This window comes from Myotis lucifugus, unplaced genomic scaffold, assembly GCF_000147115.1.
Source record: "Myotis lucifugus unplaced genomic scaffold, Myoluc2.0 scaffold_52, whole genome shotgun sequence".
NCBI lineage: Eukaryota > Metazoa > Chordata > Mammalia > Chiroptera > Vespertilionidae > Myotis > Myotis lucifugus.
This window is the reverse complement of record NW_005871100.1, coordinates 5,961,874-5,981,356: the sequence shown is the minus strand read 5'-3', so window position 1 is coordinate 5,981,356 and position 19,483 is coordinate 5,961,874.

The window sequence follows — 19,483 nt, the reverse complement described above, 5'->3', positions numbered from 1 at the left end:
ACAGTAGCACTGTATTTGCAGCAGAGAACTAGAGCAGCTAAGGACAGTTGCAATAATGAACAATTCATATTACTAACTCTATATGTGTGGTCTAGACATAAGATGCTTCAAATGTAAAACGGACTCTTCACATTGGCAACTAAATGGATATTGAATGCTAGAATTATGAAGTTTTATTTTAATAAAAATATGTTAAAATATGTTAAAGTGTTTAGTTAAATTTTCAGAAATTCAGCTTTATTTAAACAATTTGACCAAATACTCTGATATCCATTAATTGTAATTTATATGTTGCATTTTAATGTAATAACTTTGAATAATTTAGAAGAAAAGACTTGAAATTGTATATAAAATTTCATTTACATTTTTACCTTACATGTATTTTAATTTACTTTAAAAATGAAAATATATTTCAGTTGTGTAAACTCAATATATTATGTACTATTTTTTAATTTAGATCACTGAGAATGAATACAAATCAAGGTAATCAAAGATATAGAAAAGTGGAGCTCAAAAAGAAAAAAATCAGAAAAGGAAAGAAATAGAAAGTCTTCGAAGAGGGAGTCTGCTTACATGTTAAAAAATTGGAAACAATGAAAGCAAACAGACTTTTGTTAATAATCTAATCTAATAAAAGAGAAACATACAAATTGACCGCACCTCTGCTACACCCCAGGCCATGCCCACCAGCCAGTCAGAGTGACTATATTCAAATTAACCCAATCAAGATGGCGGCCGGCAGCCAGGGAGCTGGAGTGAGCAGGAGGCTTGGTTGCCCCGGCGATGGAGGAAGCCAAGCTTCCTGCCTGCCCTGGCCGGCTGCAGCCTCCACTCAAGGCAACAAAGTTTCAATTATAGAAGATAAATAAATCCCAGAAACCTACTTCCAGCCTGCCTCCACTGGAAGCTTGGGTGGCTGGGGGCCGTGGCCAGCCTGCAAACAGCCATCAGCCTCTCACCCAGGATGACCACACTCTCATAGGGTGAGGGTCCCTGCTGAGGGGCTTGACCAGCCTGCAGACAGCCATCAGCCCCTCACCCAGACTGGCCAGGCACCGCAGCAGGACCCCCCACCCTGAAGGGGGTGTGGCCAGCCTGAAAAAGGCCCTCAGCCCCTCACCCAGGCTGGCCAGGCACCCCAAGTGGGACCCCCACCTTGAAGGGGCTGTGGCCAGCCTGCAAACAGCCATCAGCCCCTCACCCAGGCTGGCCACACCCTCATGGGGTGAGGGTCCCTGCTGGGGGGCTTGGCCAGTCTGAAAACATCCCTCAGCCCCTCACCCAGGCTGGCCAGGCACCCCAGCGGGACCCCCACCCTGATCCGGGACACCCTTCAGGGCAAACCAGCCGGCCCCCACCCATGCACCAGTCCTCTATCCTTTATAATAAAAGGGTAATATGCAAATTGACCCTAACAGCAGAACAACTGGGAATGACTGGTCACTATGACACACACTGACCACCAGGGGGCAGACGCTCAATGCAGGAGCTGCCCCCTGGTGGTCAGTGTGCTCCCACAGGGGGAGCTCTGCTCAGCCACAAGCCAGGCTGACAGCTGCCAGTACAGTGGTGGTGGTGGGAGCCTCCCCCGCCTCCTCAGCAGCGCTAAGGATGTCCGACTGAAGCTTAGGCCTGCTCCCCGCTGGCAAGTGGGCATCCCCCGAGGGCTCCCAGGCTGCCAGAGGGATGTCTGACTGCCAGCTTAGGCCCAATCCCCTGGGGAGCGGGCCTAAGCCAGCAGGTGGTCATCCCCCGAGGGGTCCTAGACTTCGAGAGGGCACAGGCCAGGCTGAGGGACCCCTCCAGTGCACAAGTTTTTGTGCACCGGGCCTCTAGTGTCCCACATAAGATTCTTAAATAGGAGATTATAAATTTTTTATTTAATGGAGATTTAATAACTGATTGATATCATGAAACCAGGGACAAAATTATTCTCTTTAAATCTCTGCTTGAACAAGCCAAGTTCACATCTTTACTAATGCAATTTCACATTTTTTACTAATGAAGATTTAATAACTGACCAAAACAGTTAAAATTAATAGAGAATTATACATGAAATCAGTAGATTGAATGAGCAAGAGAAACCCTGAGGCAATTCACGGTTTATTGAGCAATGATCCTAGACCAGTGATGGCGAACCTATGACACGTGTGTCAGAGGTGACACGTGAACTCATTTTTTGGTTGATTTTTCTTTGTTAAATGGCATTTAAATATATAAAATAAATATCAAAAATATAAGTCTTTGTTTTACTATGGTTGCAAAGATCAAAAAATTTCTGTATGTGACACGGCACCAGAGTTAAGTTAGGGTTTTTCAAAATGCTGACACGCCAAGCTCAAAAGGTTCGCCATCACTGTCCTAGACAGTGACCATTACATTCTTCTGTTTTAAATGAATGATTACAATTTTTCATTTACATTTTCATTTAGCAGAAAATTTAGTAATTCATTTTACACCAAAATGCTTTTAAATGAGATACAAAAATAGGAATTGTATTTAATTGTAATTTTATTTATAAAAATATTTTTATTGATTTTAGAGAGAAGGGAGAGAGAGAGATAGAAACATCAATGATGAGAGAGAATCATTGATTGGCTGCCAACCTGCTTGCCCCCACTTGGGATTAAGGCCACAACCTGGGCATGTGCCCTTACTGGGAACCAAACTGTGATGATCTGGTTCATAGGTCAACACTCAACCACTGAGCAACACCAGCCGGGCTTAATTTTTATTTTTTGAAAGTTATCTTTATTGTTGAAAGTATTACAGATATCCCCCCTTCCTTCCCCATTGACCCCTCCATCCTGCTCCTACCCCCTGTATTTTGTATTTTAAATTTAAAGGCTGTGTCTTTCGTTAAACTGTTACATAGCTCACAACCAGTTTTCAAGGCCAGCTTTGGCCAACGAAGGTATTTGTGACTGGAAATATTTAGATTCCTGATTAAAAGAACAGAAATGTCACTGGCACACACAAAAACACACAGGCTGTTATTGGAACTGGGAAAAAACTGAATAAACAGCAAACAATGGTAGCATTCACCAACACAATCAACACTGATATAGGACATTATTGTAATACTCAATTTTTAAAAATCTATATTTTTTTATTGATTTGAGAGAGAGAGAGAGAGAGAGAGAGAGGAAGAGAGAGAGGAAGGGAGAAGAATAGAGATGAAAACGTGCCCTGACCAGAAATCGATCCGGTGACCTTTTGGTTCATGGGTTGACACTCAACCACTGAGCCACACTGGCCAGGCTATTGATTTACTCTTAAAGTGATGTTATTTTAACAACACAACATTTACAGAAAACAGTGGGATATTTCTAGGTTTAGAATAATGATTTTGAAAGTTGAAGCTAGAAGAACTAAACATTTAGGCCAGATAAATACTAATCACTATCTAGGATGGAAAATTCAATAGAAGGTGGTTAATTAGTAAAATGAGAGAAGGAATCCCATACAAAATAAAAACAAATATTTACATTATCAACTTTAACTAGATTGTACAACGTCATATTGAATAATTATATACAAACACACAGATACATATGTGAACTGTCAGAAGAAAACAAAGTGGGAAGTTAGGGAATGTTATGATAGTCTTACCCCTGTCATAAAAAAGTACAGGCTTTTGGCTTAAGTGAAGAACTGAGGAAACACTTTTCAATATTCAGCATTGATTCAAAAGATGGCTGAAGGCAAGTCTGCCAAGAAACAAATCTGATGGCTCTGGAGCCACATTACCCCTCCCTCACTTGGTAGCTTAGCAGAGAGCTGGCTCAGTGGACTGAGCCAGTCTGCAGGGGGACAGCTGGGCTGCCAGCTAATGCCAGCGTTCCTGGCTGATAGGGATTCTTCAAGGCTATTCCCAAGGCTCTCTGTATAAGACCTCGCAGCCCTAGGTTTACACATTCCTTAGTGTTCTCCTTAGGCCTGAGATCTCTTGATATATTCTTATTTCTTAAAGAAACAAGATCTTTCCTACACTCTCTTTGTCCAGTTGATAGGTATGTAACACTGGGAGGGGACAGAGTCCTTTCTCCTTGGGTGCTGGTTGTGGCAGGTCTGGTTCTCTGCTTCAGGCAGGCCCCAGGGACTTTGCCCAAGGTGCATTAAAAACATCAGTGCCAGGCTTATGTTATACGGTTGTAAGAGTTTAGGGGACTGTGTGTGCTCTACCAGCAAATCCTGTTACAGATGTACCTTGTGGCAGTAGTGGTGTATGACCGTGACTGTGCCCCCCTCCATACATGACAAATCCTATGATAAAGATATTGTGAAAACAAAGTGCATACACCATAATTTAGCCCCAAATCCAGAAACATTCATGAAATGACTCATAAACTTTGTCCAAATTTGTTGGCCTTTATCCTGTCAATAGGAATGATGTTCTTTGGAACAAATCAAACATGACAAACAACACTCTGGATCTGCCCAAACATTGAACATCTTGATGAAGCATATAGGAAATCACTCTTGAACACGTGAGGAAAATGCTTCCTAGGCTTTGTCAAAGTATTGGCTTTAATTTTGACAAGATACAAGATGCATTAGAAAAGTTAAACAAAACAATAGAAGGTTTCAAGAAAGAGCAATTTGTGGTCTTTGCAGAAAAATAAAATTTATTTTGAAGTTGCACTGGCCACAGTTGTTTTGTATAAACTTTTCATATTACTAACTAGAGGCCTGATGCACAAATTCGTGCAAGAATAGACCTTCCTTTCCCCGGCAGCTGGCACTGGCTTCCCTCTGGCACCTGGGACCCAGGCCTCCCTCGCAGCCCTGGCTTTGTCTGGAAGGTTGTCCAGAAGGACATCTGGAAGGACGTCTGGTCTAATTAGAATATTATGTTTTTATTATAGATTATTATAGATGGTAGCAAAAGCTTTACAAAAAAATCTTACATAGCTAAGTTTCACTTATGAAAATAATAAAACTTGGGTTTATTGGATGTTTCCTCATGATTATGTTGTAATTTTGCATTTTTACCAGAAATAGTTAATAACTGATGCTGTGTTGTTAGTACACCGCATTAAAAAGTACATGATGTCAACTTGTCCCATTATTATTCAGGTTAACTTTGATCATTTGGATAAAGTGGCTTCTGCCAGATTTCTCTACCATAAAGTTACAATTTTCCCATTTGTAATGAATAACTATTTTGAAAGAAGATATTTCAAGACAATATAAGTCTTTATCTCATCAAACTTTTACTAACTGCCCAGCTGACATGGCTCAGTGGTTGAGCGTGGACTTATGAAGTAGGAGGTCATGGTTCAATTCTTGTCAGGGCACATGCCTGGGTTGTGGGCTTGATCCCCAGTAGGGGGCGTGCAGGAGGCAGCCGATAAGTAATTCTCTCTCATCATTGATGTTTCTATTTCTCTCTCCCTCTCCCTTCCTCCTTAAATCAATAAAAATATATTTAAAACCAACAACACAACTTTTACCAGCCATGTTTAGCATCCAGTGATGATTCTTGCCTGAACGTAGTGCTATGATGACTGCAAAAAGGGAAGTTGGAAGTCAACCTTTACATGAGACTGCACATTTTAATTACCAAAACTGTTTCAGAAGCCTAAAAAGCAGACTTTTTATTATCTAAGAGTGACCAGAAAAGTCTGAAGACTTGCCCTAGATTTCATCCCTTCATAACTGGTTTGAATGGAAAGTGAAGGAAAGAAAGACAATTTTTTCCCAATTATAACATAGTCTCACCTGTTTAGTGTATCAGTCATACTCATATTTAATATGACATAATAATAGTGCCTACTCCATATGTTGTTAAGGAAAGTGAGATAATGCAAATAACATACTAAGTACCTCCTGGTACACACAGCCCTTGGCATTGTGACTTTGCTACTTCTCTGAACAAGAAGTAGAGTCTATTTACTGTCTCCTTTACTCTGAGCTGGACTGTTTTTTGTTTTGGCGAATAGAATGTGGCAGAACTGTCCTCGTGGGGGTTCTTAGCCTGGGCCTGTGGGGGCCTTGCAGCTGCTGCTCTCTTTCTTGTTCTGACATTGTTGGAAAAATAGTCTAGACCTCTTGGGGACAAAAGACCATCTGGAGAGATCTGAAGCTGATAGCTAGGATAGCCATTAGACATGTGAGTGAGGCCATCTTAGACCACCCAGCGCCAGTCAAGTTGCCAGATGATTGCAGCTGTGTAAGTGATTCCCAGCAGGACCAGCAGAAGAATCACACAGCTGAGCTTAGTTCAAATTGTTGACCCTCAGAATTGATGAACCTTGGGAAACAGAAATGGAGGGGCATGTGATGGAATGAAAATGATTATCTCTGAGAGTATGGTCTTAAAGGATAAGATTCAGGTCAAGAGGTGAGTGGCAAGGAAGTAAGATTTTTTTTTTCAGTGTCCTGACCAGAATGGAACTGGTGATCTTTCAGTACACAGGATGACACTCAACCAATTGAGCCACATAGGCCAGGGCAAGATTTTTTTTTTTAATATATTTTATTGATTTTTTACAGAGAGGAAAGGAGAGGGATAGAGAGTTAGAAACATTGATGAGAGAGAAACATTGATCAGCTGCCTCCTGCACACTCCCCACTGGGGATGTGCCTGCAACCAAGGTACATGCCCTTGACCGGAATTGAACCCGGGACCCTTCAGTCCGCAGGCCGGCGCTCTATCCACTGAGCCAAACCGGTCAGGCAAGATTTTTTTTTTAATTTATAAGAACTTCAAGCAGATTTTCCCTAAGATGAGACAAACCTCCCTTGAAAATTGTGAGTTTACTAACACTAGAAGAATATTTTTTTTAAAAAGGCTGGATGGGCCAGCCAGTGTGGCTCAGTGGTTGAGTATCCACCTATGAACTAGGAGGTCACAGTTCGATTCCCTGTCTGGGCACATGCCTGGGTTGCAGGCTCAATCCCCAGGAGGGGGTGTGCAGGAGGCAGCTGATCAATAATTCTCTCTCATCATTGATGTTTCTATCTCTCTCCCCCCTCTCACTTCTTCTCTGAAATCAATAAAAAATACGTTTTTTAAAAAAGCTGGATGAATTTTAGACATCAGGAATGATATAGAATGGATGGATTCAAGCCTCATATGGTTCCCTTTCACACTTACAGTTCTTGGATTCTGAGAAAACTTCTCTGTAACATCAGTTTGGCCTGGCAGTTCTGAAAATACTTTCCTTTTAGTATTCACTATAGTAACAATTTTAACAGTTTTCTACAAGTTTATGGCAACAAAGATGATTCATTGCAAACATCTGTCAAAGCTATTGCTTTATGTCCTTTTGGTTTATGAAACTGCAGAGTTTGAGCTCCTGAACAAACTCCTGTCTTCTTCCGAGTCTCTTTGAATTTTATAAATTATAATATTTTTATAAATTGTAAGATTCACATGTTAACATCTCTGAAATCAGGATGTGTGTGCATTCACCATCATCTAGGTGGCAATTACAACATAGCAGTAATTATCAATATATATATAAAAGCCTAAGCGACCAACCCACTGACAGTTCAACCAGCCGACCGGTAGGTAGCTATGACGTGCACTGGCCACTGGGGGCAGACGCTCAACATAGGAGTTGCTGAACTGCGGTGACATGGCAGCTGCGGTTCTCCGGTTCTCTGGTGACGCACCTGGAACCAGAAAGGAAGGAGCCTGATTCCAGGGTGTGTCACCTGAGAACTGCCCTCTTGCAATCCGGAACCCCCCGGCGGATATCGGAGAGCCGATTTCAGCCGGATCCCCACAGGCCAGGCCAAGGGACCCCACCGTGTGCACTGGTCCTCTAGTATATAATAACATTCCTGAAATATTCTTTAAAAAGGGGTCGAATGACCCTTTCACAGGGGTTGCCTAAGACCATCGGAAAACACATATATAATTACATATTGTTTTTGTGATTAATCACTATGCTTTAATTATGTTCAATTTGTAACAATGAAAATACATCCTGCATAACAGATATTTACATTATGATTCATAACAGTAGCAAAATTACAGTTATGAAGTAGCAACGAAAATAATTTTATGGTTGGGGTCACCACAACATGAGGAACTGTATTAAAGGGTTGTGGCATTAGGAAGGTTGAGAACCACTGCTCTAGCCCATTGGCTCCCCACTTTGGGTCTGGCTCCCCACTGGGCCTCTAGCTTATTGTAGAGGTTGTGGGTCTGGCCCTCACAGAGACTTTTTGACTCCATTAGCTAAATGATGAGATGTGCAGGACCTACTGGCTGGCCTGACATCTGGTGCCCACACTGGCCCATCCACTTAATATTTCCAGTGGAGGCAGCAAATTTTCCCGTTACCACTCTCAGCTGGGAAACCTGCCCTGCCGCTGCTTCCCTCCTTGTGGGCAGACAGTAGTGCCAGCAGGCAACCTCCTGGGAGATAAGGAGGCGAAGGAGCAGCTCAGGTGGGAAGAAAGAGGTTCCTGCTGCCACAGGACTCCGCCTGGGAGGAAGGGCCTGGGCGGGAGCCTGACACTGAGCAGGGCCCTGCCCTAGGCCGACTAGATTCCAGGCTAAGTAAATCCTGTTTGCTAAATAATTGCATTTTGCAGCTAAATGCTCACAAGTTGTCAGTTACCGCCAAACTTAGGGTAAAGTGAAATGAAAGAAGCAAGACAGATACAGAGAGAAAGTGACATAATGTTGGGAGAAGAGAGGAGGGAGCCCGATTCCAGGGTGCGTCACCTGAGAACCGCCCTCTCGCAATCCTGGACCCCTCGGGGGATGTTGAAGAGCTGGTTTCAGCCCGATCCCTGCAGGCCAGGCCGAGGGACCCTACCAGTGCAAAAATTCGTGCACCAGGCCTCTAGTCTTAGGTAATAAAAGCCTAATATGCTAAGTGTACGGTCGTCTGTTTGGCCGTTCAACCAATCAAAGTGTAATATGCTAATGATATGCTAAGGCAGCTCAAGTGCTCGCTATGATGTGCACTGACCACCAGGGGGGCAGATGCTCTGACCAGTAGGTTAGCTTGCTGCTGAGGTCCAGCTGATTGGGACTGAGCAAGAGGGGCCGGACATGCCCTGGAGCCCTCCTGTGGTCCCTCCCAAGCTGGCCAACCTCCTGCATCCCTCCCCGGCCCCGATCGTGGACTGGTGGGGTCCCTCGGCCTGGCCTGCACCCTCTCGCAATCTGGGACCCCTCAGGGGATGTTGGAGAGCCGGTTTTGGCCCCACGAATTCTGGCATCGGGCCTCTAGTCTATAATATGGACATAGCTGTTCAAATTGTCATTACTTCAACTGAGTTAAATGCACTATTGGGACTACATGTGCTGCATATAAATAATGTTCAGAATGACTTACAGAATGGATGTCAATAGCTTGGTAGGAAATCCCAGAAATAACTGGGAGCACTCGTTTAAGCAATGCTTTACCACCAACATTCTTGATGGCATGAGGATGAGATTGTGTAGAAAAATTCAGTTATAGAAAAGCATTGTATCAGAGTTTAATTCTTTCATTGTAATTTATAAAATAATGATGTACTTTATAATTGGTGAAATACAGTATTTTTTTTTTAAATTCTCACTTGAGGATATGTTTTTTTAAAAAACTGATTTTTAGAGAGAGAGGAAGGGAGAGAGATACAGTAGCTATTAATTTAGCTAACCTGTGTTAGTGCTTACTATGTGTTGGTCAGGCATAGTATGAAGCACTTTACATAGGTCATCTGAGTTTGACCTTCGCTGGAATTCTAGAAGGTAGGAATGTTTATTATCCATGTTTTTACAAATGAGGGACTTGAAGCCCAGAACAATTACTGGGCCTAGGGTTTTGCCCCTAGTAAGGGATGGAGACAATGCAAATGCAGGCAATCTAGCTCTGGAGCAAGGGTTTTTAAGCAATACATTTTTTTTTTTTGCCCCATGCTATCTTATTTTGACATAAGCTATCTTATTTTGAAATTTCTCTTTTGTATGTTTTGTCTCCCTATATAGACCTTAAGGATCATTAAGTCAAGAATCTCTGCACCGCACCTCACATTTGGATTTTGAACACCCTGGCATTGTGCCCAGTTTATGCTTATTAAACATCCTAAGACAGACATTGTTTTTCACTCTGTGTTCAGACGTGGTCTTAGGTTACAGCCTTCCTCAGGGGGCTGTGTTAGGGCTGATTTAATTGCAAGAAACAGAAACGATAGTAGAATTTTGTCCTTTTTTGGTAGTTGAGTATCCAAGGCCTTTCTACTTGGGAAAACTATCATTAGATGGCAGCTTTTGGGGAGACTGCTGTGTTCCTACCCTTGGTTGGCCCCGAAGGGAGTTCCTTCCTCCCCTCCCCTTTGCAGCTGGAGCACTGGCAGGTGGCCTCAGGCTTGCCCTTTCAGCCTCTCCCACCTGGGCTGTCAGTGTGGAGCAAATGGTGCAAAGGTAAAGAGATCCCTAACCAGTTAACTGCCACACGTCCAAAACAGAAACCATCCCCACACGCCATGATATTTTTGAATTTAATTGCTTCTATAGATGCTTATGGCATACAAAGGGTTAAGATTCATTGCATGTACCTGCAGAGGCTACCAGTGTCACATTGGAGCAGTGGAGGTGTTCTGGCCAGACTACTCTTTTAAAAGATAGTTGTGGGTCGGCCGACTTGGCTCAGTGATTGAGCGCTGACCTATGAACCAGGAGGTCATGGTTCGATTCCCAGGAAGGGCACATGCCCAGGTTGCGAGCTCGATCCCCAGTGTGGGGCGTGCAGGAGGCAGCTGATCAATGATTCTCTCTCATCATTGATGTTTCTATCTCTCTCTCCCTCTTCCTTCCTCTCTAAAAATCAATAAAAATATATTAATAAAATAAAGGATAATTGTGGAAACACTGGACATTCCAATGATTCTCAATTCCCATTCATCTTCTCAGATGGGTTCTATAGCCTCTTATAGATTCATTGCACCCCTGACATATTTCCTTATTTTTTTCTTATTAAGATAATGTGTCAGTTTTTGTTGCCTGCAATCAAGAAATCCAACCAAAAAGAAAAAAGAAAAAGAAATCCGACTGGTATCTTCGATCAAGATGACTTCAGGCAAGGCAAATTTATTATAGGGATACGGAGTGTCTCATGAAACTCATTTCAGATAGACCTTCTCTGAACACCCTGTACTATAACATAGTTCTCATTTCCTTTGCTATTTGCCATCCACTTGCTTGATTTTTCCACATAGCAAAAATGCTTTCAAAATTATACAAATATCAGCTACTACGTTTTTTCCTCCACAGTTCCTATCGTTTCTACACATTGTATAGAACATTTTGGTTATGAGTTCCCAACAATCATGGTAACAGAAGAATAGGGTTCTAAAGTTAACAATGCCCTTTTATGATTGAACTTTATCCACCACCTAGTCTGAGTTAAGTATATGATCAATATTACCTCACCTTGAATTTCTGTAATATTTATCACTGATATCATACTTAGTAATGTCTACATTGCTCTTTAATTACTTTTCTTGTTTGACTTGTTTTCCCAACCTCCTCATAAAATCATGAAGCGTGGGCCTGTTTTGTGCTTGCCATGTGTTCCCCAAGGCACTAGGCATAGAGCTGGGCAGTTGGTACTCCATAAATACTTGTTGATGTAGTGATTGAATGGATAAAGTTATTTGCATGGTAACTGAGAGTGTGTGTGCTCTGTTATCACCAGCCATAGGGTCAGAGAGGCAGGAAATGAGAGAGTGTAGTTAATGCCAGTCTTTCTCTTCATTCCCTCCCCCCTCACTTTTTGTGGAATCTGAGAGAGATGGTTGACAGGATGTGGGTGGGAATAGATGGCTCTGACAGGGACTAGAGTTTAAAGGCTGCATCTATCTGTTCTGCTAAAGAATTGATCTGAGTAGTGTACAGTGGGAGATGTATTGGAATGTGTTAATTTTATAGAACATGCTAGTGGAACTATGACAGACAAAGCTATTGGGACTATAAGAATTAAATACAATAAAGTTGGGTATTTCTTAGACCAAAATATTAATACAACTCTACACTATATAATATCTTTTCTTTTATTCACAGTGTCATACATCTTAATTGACTAGCTCTCATAATCTGTTCGAGAAAGAGTAAATAGAAAGACATCTATACACTTTTAAACAAATGGGTAAAATAAGACATAGCCAAAGTAACTGGCTGAATCTTTGGAATTTATCAAATACAGTTATTAAAAATTGAATCAATTTTATCTAATGTAGAATGTTTTGAGGCTTTAATTTTTAAATCTAGCTCTTTACATGGAAAAAATGTATAGTGATGAGTTTTGAATGCAATAACATTCATCATTTCATTTAGTTTACATGCAGTAATTATTCTGAATCTTATAATAATGGACAAAATGTAGGTAATTTTTGTGGTTAGGCAAAGTTAGCCAGAAAGATACATGTTTGTACCTTCTGTTTGGCTGAAATCCATGTCACTGAGCATGACCTCCTTAAATCTGCTAGGAAATATAATGGTCATTATGACCTTAATAATTATGAATATTCGTTTTTGCCTTTTTGCAATTTATGTCTGGGAGTTTGAATGAATAAAATCTGGTTTCTATAAGAAACTTCTAAATTTGAATTGGGCAAGATAAGAGTTCCCAGCATCAGAGACAGAGAATTAAAATATCTCTCTTGGATCAAACTCTTTTAAAAAAATTTAAAAAAATCATTTTTATTTTTCAACTAGAGGCCCGATGCATGAAATTCATCCAAGGGGCTCAGCCATCGCAGCCCTGGCTGCCTTGCGGCCCTGCGGCCCTGCGGCCCTGCCACCCTTCCCCCCCCAACCCCGCCCACTGGTTGTTCCAGAAGAAGGTCATTCTGCCATCTGGTCTAATTAGCATATTAGCTCTTTATTATATAGGATTACAGTTGATGTACAATATTATATTAATTTCAGGTGTATACCGCAGTGATTAGACATTATAAAACTTACTAAGTGATCATCCTGAAAAATCTCATACCCATCTGATACCGTACATAGTTATTAGAATATTATTGACTATATTCCCTATGCTGTACTTTATACCCCCGTGACCAAACTTTTTATTACACTTTTGATTAGGAGCTTTTTCCTGTGGTTAGTAGGCTCCTCTTACATTCCCAAACCCCAAAGAAGAGGGGCAGGTCAGGGCCCTCCCCTAACCTGTCAGACTCCCCCAGACCAAATCCTTTGGACCAATATGTGGAAAAATAGAACTGTCTGTGAAGGCTCAGGCAAATCACAGAAACATATCTATCTATCTTTCTTTTTTTCTTCCCTTCCTTCCTCCTCTCCTTTCCTTTCCTTTCCTTTCCCTTCCTTCCTTCCTTCCTTCCTTCCTTCCTTCCTTCCTTCCTTCCTTCCTTCCTCTCCCTCTTTCTTTCTTTTAAGAATAGTTTATTGATTTTTAGAGAGAGAGGAAGGGAAAAGAGAGAAACATTGATATGAGAGCACATCACACCAATCAGATGCCCCCCCACCGGGATCTACCTCGAAACCCAGGTGTGGGAACCATGAGAGGGTCCCCGGATGGTCAAGACCAATAGGAGCACAGAGGCCTTGTTATCAATACACCAGAATAGCCAAAGGCCGCTCTAGGCATGTGCCTAAGCGGGATGTTCAAGGACTCTGAGCCTGGGAATCCTAATCAGGCCAAGATACCATGAGCGAGTGCAAGGACACATGGTACACTGTGCCCTTCAGTAGCCACTATGATTGATGTCACTATTGGCACAAAGCCTTCTTTGTCTAAATAGTGTAAAAGTAGGTTACTGGCTAGCTAGTTGGCTGGAGTAGGCTGAAGTGTGAAGAAGTCTGTTGGTGTATGGAGAGAGAGCAGCTAGGATGGAGTGTGTGAAAAAGTCTGCTATAGAGAGCAACTGGGCAGGAGAGATAGGAGAAGCTGTTGAGCCAGAGAGCTCAGGTACCGCTCTAATGTGAGGCGGTGAGTCTAGGAGGCAGTGTGTGGCTGCTCAGATAATAGCTGTGGGTACAGAGACTGATGTTGCTTTCTGGGAAAGATGTATGTTCACCAGCCAGTGTCCGGCTGCCTGCCTCTATGGACTTTGCTGTGAAGACTGTTCTTGTCTGATGGCTATATGGCCACTGGCTTCAGCAATAAAGACTCATTCTTATATACCCACAACCTCTCATGGCTTCTCCGTCTAAGACCCGGGGCCCTAGGAGGGCCAGCCCCAGGCAGAGGGGCTCGGACCCAACACCTGTTACTAATGAGCAGAGGATAAAGGAGGAACTTGGACTAAGTTCCCAACAGTTAGTATAGTGGGCAGGGTTTGAGAAGGAACCAGCCCTGGCATAGTCAAATGGGAGAATTGAGAAGAATACATGGACTCACAGCCACTCAGAGATACTCAGAGCCAGCCAGACCAGCAGAGCTGTGCGGTGCTCTTGCTTCTGGCTCTGACACCAGGCATATGTCCTGACTGGTAATTCCTCTCAGTACATAGTATGATGCCCAATCAACTGAGCCACACCAGCCAGGGGTCCCTTCATTTCTGACCTGTCTCTCCTTCCTCTGGTTCTTCACCTATTTTAAACATTCAGGAAAGAGCCACCTCCCCCCACAGGAAAGAGTCACCATTTCCTCACAAGTTTAGTCCAGAGTTCTTTTCAGGGTCTCAGCGAATATGAACAATATATATTCAGGCCTGAGCAGTATCATGTTCTGTCTCATAAATAAGAGTAGAAGTAGGTACTCTAATTCCAACTCATTCATCTGTTCGGTTTCTAACACTTTTCCTCAGAGACAACACGATTAACCCTTGGAAAGGCTCTTTTTCTCATTAGCATGATATTACTAGCCTTGTCTTTTAGTAATAAACTACCTTCTCCCCTGTTAGGTTGCTGGCAAGGCATTTTCCTATCTGGGACCTGGCACTAGTTGGCTATGGTTTTTATCTTTGGTTCCAGGAAGGAATGGCTTCAACTCTGATTAAATGTATTTACACAGCTGATTACATTCTTTGGATTCTAGGTCTTTCTTTGACAGACGAGTGGGAGGAGTATGGCAATACATTCCATGGCATCTAAAAAACGGTTTCTAAGTTGTAAAGTACAGTGGGATTTCCTGCCAATCTCTATCAGAGTCAAACAGCACTTATTAAATATACACGGTGTCCAGAGATTCATACATGATGTCAGGAGGAAGGTAACTGAGTGCCTTCTACCAGGCTCTTGAAAGAGTATATAGTGAAGTGTTTAAAATCTAAGAGATTAAGCTAACATCAATAAATATTAGATAGTGAAAGAATCTCATAGAGTCATCGACAAAGACATAACCATCTCCTCATCTTAAAAATTTGCATGGCTCCTCAAATTAAGTAAAAGTTCCTTAGTTTGGCATTTAAGGCCCCTGCTCTGTCCTACCTTTTCTTTTTCATTTACAGTATCTCTATAGAAGCATTGTCCAATGGAAATACAATGCAAGCCACATATGCAATTTTATTTTTTCTTGTAGTCACATTTGAAAAATAAAAAAGTAAATTAATTTTAATAATGTATTTCAGCCCTGACCGGTTTGGCTCAGTGGATAGAGTGTCGGCCTGCGGACTGAAGGGTCCTGGGTTTGATTCCAGTCAAGGGCATGTACCTTGGTTGTGGGCACATCCCCAGTGGGGGGTGTGCAGGAGGCAGCTGGATGATGTTTCTCATCGATGTTTCTAACTCTCTATCCCTCTCCCTTCCTTTCTGTAAAAAATCAATATAAATATATTTAAAAAATAATGTATTTCATTTAACTGAATATATGTAGGGAGCGGCTCTAGAGTTAAGCCTCAGATTGACCTGTGGCAGAGCCACAAACAAGTCCCAGCTTAGAGGCAGAGCCTTCTTAGCCTAATTAAGCTTGACCTTATGGTCGCCCCCTAGGTCCTTCCTAGGTAGCTAATGGTCTGTGGGAGGTGCAGCAAGTGCTGCCAAAACAAGTGAAACTCACAAGAACATTGTAACTATGTTGACCACTACCTTGTTTTTCTCTGACTATAAAATAAAGCCTCAGCTTGCTGGCTGGATCCTTCTCTGTGGCCTCATCCATGCACAGGAGATCCACCGAGCCCCAGCTATATTCTCTTTGTCTGTCTTTTCTTTACTCCTTCACTGCCCTCCCCCTCAAGCTCACCGAACCCTTGGCTGTGCTGGCACAGCACAAATATATAAAAATATTATAATGTTAATATATAATCATTATTTAAAAATGTTAGAAATATTTTAGATTTGTTTTTGTCGGAAACTTAAAACTTGGTATGTATGTTACAGTTACAGCCCATCTCAAGTCACACTAGCCACACTGCAAGTTCTCAAAAGCCACATGTGGCTAGTGCTGCTGCATTAGACATCGCAGGTGATCTGCACCCAGATTTCCTCATGCTTTGTGCACTTGACCTTTGTCTCTTTTCCTTTGTGCTGTGCTACCATGCAGACTTTTCCCTGTAGGGCCTAGAACTGAAAAAAAAATGCAGTTTGATTCCAGACTTATGCTCTTTTGTTTTTAAATTGGGAAACATAACACATGCATGGAAAAGTGTATAAATAATAAATATACAGTCCAATGAATTATTGTAGAGCCCACAACAGTATGACCACTATCCATATCAAGAAATAAGAGATTTGTAGAATTCCAACCCACTGCTCCTTCTTAGTCTCAATCCCCTCTCCTGCTTAGAGGTAGCCATTAACCTTTTTATGGTAACTATTTCCTTGCTTTTTACAGTTTTAACACCTAAGCATGCATTCTTTATTCATGTTTTTGAACTTTATAAAAATGGAGTAGCCCTGGCTGATTAGCTCAGTTGGTTAGAGCATTGTTCCTGATATGCCAAGGTTGTGTCCCTGATCAGAACATGTACAAGAAACAACCAATGAATGTATAAATAAGTGGAATAACACATCAATGTCTCTCTCTCTTTCTCAAATCAATCAATAAAAAAATGTAAAAATGGAATAAACGTTAGGTTTTTAAGACTCATCTTAAATTGTTGTATGTAGTTTGTTCATTTTGTTATATTTCATTATACAACTATATCACAATTTATCCATTTGTTGCTGATAGAGGAAATTGGGTTGTTTATAATTTTTAGCTACAACCACATTCTTGCACCTACATCTGGGTGCATACGAACGTGGCTTTGTTAGGGCATATACCTGGAAATCACATGCTGTAGCATCTCTTGGCTTGTGTCCAACTTCTATACATATAAAAGCCTAAGCAACCGGTTGACTGGTCGCTATGACACACACTGACCACCAGGGGCAGATGCTCAATGCAGGAGCTTCCCCCTGGTGGTCAGTGTGCTCCCACAGCAGGGTGGGAGATGAATGGGAGCGGGGCCCATCCCTGACTTGGGCTCCTCCCCAGCTGCCTGCTGCTTCACACACTAATACATCCCTCGGGGGATGTTGGACTCCTGGTTTTGGTCTGATTGCAGGGATTGGGTCGAAACCGGCAGTCCGACATCCCCTGAGGGGTCCCGGATTGCGAGAGGGTGCAAGCCAGGCTGAGGGACCCCACCGGTGCACGAATCCATGCACCAGGCCTCTAGTTAGTATATAAGGACAAACAATTTTCAAACTGCTCTATTAATATATTCTCCCTATAGTAAAGTGAAAATTCCCATTGCTCCACTCTTGGGTCAATACTTGTAATTGTGAGTCTTTTTCATTTTAGCCATTCTGTTGGTTGCATAGTATTGTCTTACTATCATTTTAATTTACCCGTTTTCATATGAGATTGATACTTTTTCATGTTTACTGGTTATGTGGATTTCTTCCTCAGTGATGTGCCTGTTTAAATATTTTCCTTATGTTTGTGGTACTTTATATATTCTTAGTTATATATGCTGTACATTTGTTTCAGGTTTAATGAGAGATAATTGACATAGAGCTCTGTATAAGTGTAAGGTGTACAGCAATAATGCTGTAAATTTTTTATTCAACTCTGAGGCTAGCTTTTTAACTCTTTTAATGGTGTCATTTGATCAAAGTAACTCTTGCCCTGGCCGGTTTGGCTCAGTGGATAGAGTGTCGGCCTGTGGACTGAAGGGTCCCAGGTTCGATTCCGGTCATAGGCATGTACCTTGGTTGCTGGCTCATCCCCAGTGGGGGGTGTGCAGGAGACAGCTGGTTGATGTTTCTCATCGATGTTTCTAACTCTCTATCCCTCTCCCTTCTTCTCTGTAAAAAAATCAATAAAAATCTATTAAAAAAAGTAACTCTTAAATATTAATGTAGTCATATTTATCATTTCTTCTACTATATAGTGCTTTTTGGATTAGTTTAAAAGTCTGTCCCCGACTCTTGAGGTCATGGACATATGCTCCAATTTTATCTTCTAAGCTTTATTGTTTTGCCTTTCAAATTTATGAATATTCCCCTAGCTGGTTTGGCTCACTGGATAGAGCGTCAGCCTGCATACTGAAGGATCCCAGGTTCGATTCTGGTCAAGGGCACGTACCTCCATTGCAAGCTTGATCCTCAGGTTTAGTTGGTGTGTGTGGGAGACAACCAATTGATGTGTCTTTCTTACCTCTCTGTCTTTCTTACCTCTCTCTCTCTCTCTCTCTCTCTCTCTCTCTGTCTCTCCCCCTCCTTTCCACTCTCTCTAAAAATCAATGGAAAAATATCCTCAGGAGAGGATTAAGAAAAAAAATTGAGTATTATCCGCGTGGAATTGATTTTTGTGTGTAATTTTAAAAACTCATTTTAATTTTTTTCTTTCACATGGAAATCTATTTGTCTTAGCACCAATTATTGAAGCCCATTATAGAAACCCATTCTTTAGGCATTTCTCTGCATCATCACCATGGCAACATAAATCACATTTCCAAGTGCGATCTTCTGGACTCTATTCAGTTCCATTGGTATATTTGTCTATCTTTGATCCACTAACACACTGCCTTAATTATTAGGGCTCTATAATAAAGCTTGATATCTATCTTCCTTCTCTTTCTTTCACTATTCTTCCTCATTAATGATGGTGTTTGCTCTTTCATAAAATTTTAAATTGATTTGTTAAATTTTTCTGTCACACACACACAAACCTATTGAGATTTTATTTGGAATTGCACTGGATTTACAGATAAATTTGGGAAGACATGACGTCTTTCAGTATTGATGTTTTCAATCTGTGAACCTATTATCTCTTATTTGTTCAGGTCTTCTTCAATTTTTCAAAAATGTTTTCTTCATACAGGTTTTGCATTTATTTGCTTTATTCCTAGGTATTTGATATTTGTTTTAAGCTATTGTAAGTGGTATCTTTTTATTTTTTGTTTTTATTTTTTTATTGATTTCAGACAGGAAGGGAGAGGGAGATAGAAACATCAATGATGAGAGAGAATCATTGATCGGCTTCCTCCTACACGCCCCCTACTGGGGATCAAGCCTACAACCCCAGCATGTGCCATTGTTCGGAATCAAACCCGGGACCCTTGAGTTCACAGGCCTATACTCTACCCACTGAGCCAAGCTGGCTAGGGTGTAAGCAGTATCTTAAAAAATGGAAAT